General features: G+C 36.9%; 1 protein-coding gene across 1 annotated transcript in view; it reads right to left on the reverse strand.

Annotated features, from left to right (window-relative positions):
- pvalb7 (parvalbumin 7) overlaps positions 1 to 3,643 on the reverse strand; it is a 43,525-nt gene that overhangs the window by 21,748 nt on the left and 18,134 nt on the right. The window lies entirely within an intron of this gene.

Below are 3,643 nucleotides of genomic sequence, written 5' to 3' on the forward strand. Positions count from 1 at the left end.
TTTTTTGAAAATAGGCTCATTTTCCAGCTCCCCTAGAGTTAAACAGTTGAGCTTTACCGTTTTCGAATCCATTCAGCCAATCTCCGGATCTGGCGGTACCACTTTTAGCATAGCTTAGCATAGTTCATTGAATCTGATTAGACCGTTAGCATCTCGTTAAAAAATGAGTTTCAATATTTTTCCTATTTAAAACTTGACTCTTCTGTAATTACATCGTGTACTAAGACCGAAGGAAAATTAAAAGTTGCGATTTTCTAGGCCGATATGGCTAGGAACTATACTGTCATTCCGGCGTAATGATCAGGGAACTTTGCTGCCGTACCATGGCTGCAGCAGGCGCAATGATATTACGCAGCGTCTGTGACCCCCTGCTTGCACAGGGAGCGTGCCTTGCAACCATGGACATTTGTGAGAGACGCTGCGTAATATCATTGGTATGGCAGCAAAGTTACTTGATTATTACGCCGGAATGACAGTATAGTTCCTAGTCATATCGGCCTAGAAAAAAAAAAAAAAAAAAAAAAAATATATATATATATATATATATATATATATATATATATTATATAAAATAATAATGAAAATAGTATTTTATATTTTATATACGTTTCTGTATTTGTGGGTGTTTTCAAACTGGTGGGTGTTTATATATCATGCAATGAAAATGATCCCCTTCACCCTACCCACACTCTGACGTGGGCAAATCAGGTAACGCTCTCAAAAACGCCCCTCTGTTAATGGTCTCGCCCAGTGGCGCAAAAATGGGGTATGCAGTATATGCAGTGCATAGGGGCGCCGCGCGGAGGGGGGCGCCATTGTGCCAAAACTTCTTTGAAAATCTTTTTGAATAAAACGTTTAAAATAAACTTAAAAATTATGTTTGTTGAAAAAATAATGTTTGTTTAGCATTTTAAATTTGTAAAAATATATATATTTTATTATATTAAGTGATAACAACTGCTCACCATTTCGACAAGAGCCGTTGCTCTGTTACGGACAGTCACATGTCCAAAATGGACAGAGGAGGGAAGCGGTTTGGGACACAGAACAGAAAACGTAAAAAAGAAATTGAAAAACAGTGTCTGAGGACATCGATGTCCATGTGGATAACAAGAAATTGGTAAGAGTAACCTATATCACTGTAAGTCTTTGATGTCATACCGTGTCATACGATCTGTCTGTGCGTAGCGCCGCTTCAAGTCTTTTATGAATGGTCCGCTGAATCACTTTTGTTACGTTCAAAACGCAGATTCAGAAATGAAACACTGCCGTGTATTGCGTGGAGACGAACAGTTCTGCTTTGTCTTTATAGTTTCATTGGCAAATTTGAACAAAACAGACAATATGTTGTCTAAAATATCACAATATAAACTTATTTTAAACACGTATAAAATAAGTATTGCATTTTGCACTTATTTTATTTGGGACAAAAACAGCACAAGTGTAATATTGAAATCCGTTACTTAACTCTGTATACTCTGTATACTGCTTAACTCATATGATAAATATGAGACAAAAACTCAATAAGGGGCATTTTTGCTCCAATATCTTGAGTTTTATAGACATTCTAACTGCATTCTATAAGCTCTATGCATCGCATAGTGAGTTGTTGCCCTGCATTATATTCCTTACATTCCATCATTTGACCTACATAGGTTTGGGGCGGGGCAAGACAGGGGATATAGAGTGCCAAGAATATTGAAAAATGTGAGAAAATGTGAATCCTTTGGATTTTCTGGATTAACTGATCATATCAATTGATCAATGTCATATTCATTAAAATCACAAGTAGACAAAACACAATGTAGTTAACATAACATAAAAAAATCCCTTTATTTAAAATCCCATTAATCTTTTGAAAAAAGTAGGCCTAAGTGAAAAGTTTAGATTGGGCAGTTTAACTGCTCAAGACAAACAAGGACTCATGAACAACAACCACAACACTAAAAAAAAAACACGTGGGTCATCCTGGTAAAAAAAAAAAAAAAAAAAAGAAGTCACATACGTGTGGTGTGACTTTGATGAAGATCAGATAACAATTTTATGACAAATTAATGCAAATTATTATGTTTTCTTGCCACTGTACTACAGAATATATATATTGTGTGTGTGTGTGTGTGTATGCTAATGCCTGGTAAAATTATATAATATGTAATATAATTAGGCTAATATATACGGTTATATACCTTTGTTTTTTTTGTTGTTGTTTTTTTTTTTGGGGGGGGGGGGGGGGGGGGGCAACCATGATCTTGCATAACCTTCAGCAAATGTGCAGTTGCGCCCCTGGTCTCGCCCATCAATCAATAATGTCCTGCAGAGACCTGGGCTGCGTTCAGCCCCGACAAAACGTTGCAAAACGTTTTTTAAACGGAAACGGTGGTGCATTGAACACACTGTTCTGATGACGCAAGAGTTGCAACTATGGCAGCTGAGAAGGCCATTGTGTTCTTTTTGAAGAATTTTCGGAGCCTGATGAAGTCGCTATAAATACATGTTTAATACTGCAAAATACGCTCGATGTTACAGTCACTGCCCTCGCCGTCCAGAATAAAACATCTCAATCGAGTGAAGGGATTTGTGGAAACTGTGGTTTCTAATTACTGTGATCCAACATTTGTCTTTATGTTTATGAAAGTTTATGAAAGTATCCACAATACAATAGCAAAATATATAAGTATAATATTTTTATGTTACATTAATCAGTGTCTAGCACACCTTCCTAAGGAAAGGATATGGACCAGAAGACATTGCAATTACTAAATGATATTTAGACAGACTTAAAGAAGCTCCAGATCTGTACTTGTGCTCTTATTATTTAAGTTATTTTGCCATTAATATAAATAAACATGTGCAAACAATATACTTGCTCTTGTGAATTTACTTTGATGTTAATTACATTTAGCTGTTTCTTTAATACCGCGTGGTTTATATGCATGTTGATGCTGATTGGGCTGACATTTTTGACACACCCACCAAACAAGAGAAAACGTATCTTAACCCTGTTGCACACCGTTTCCAGGAAACATGTCGTTCAACACGGAAACCGTAGCAAAACGTTGCCTGTCAGAGCTTGAAAATGCACCTGTGCTTGCTATTAAAAGTCTGTTTGAACAACCCGACTTATAGCAACATTGCTTCAACCAGTAGCGTGAGTTGTGGGCGAGACTATCTGTTAGCCTGCCCAATGACAGATAGGAGAGGAATGTTTAATATTTTTGCAACTCAATTTGGTGACGCTAACCTTGTGCATAAATGACATAATTCAACTTTATAGGCTTATAGGCCTACTGTTGAATTGTTTTGAGACCTGCGAAAGAAATTAACAAATTTCTTAATTTCACCTGAACCTATGGTTAATAAGAACTGATCCAGTGTTCACAAAGCCGAGTAATACAACCGATTTGTCTCACCTTTTGACGTGCAGCAGGTGAGCTGCAAGTGAATTCCTCTAATACTCGAACATAACCAACTACTGAATTGAAAGAGAAAAAGATTCAACTACACGACGAGAATGAATCAACGACAGGTTGTCGGTTTTAATAGGCTAACAGAATTATCCTTTCTTTCTTTCTTTCTTTCTTTCTTTTTCTCTTGCCAGGTAAGTGGGCGTTACACAGGACGCATAGCCTGCATGATGCACCTT

Source organism: Ctenopharyngodon idella, chromosome 10 (genome assembly GCF_019924925.1).
Source record: "Ctenopharyngodon idella isolate HZGC_01 chromosome 10, HZGC01, whole genome shotgun sequence".
NCBI classification, from domain to species: domain Eukaryota; kingdom Metazoa; phylum Chordata; class Actinopteri; order Cypriniformes; family Xenocyprididae; genus Ctenopharyngodon; species Ctenopharyngodon idella.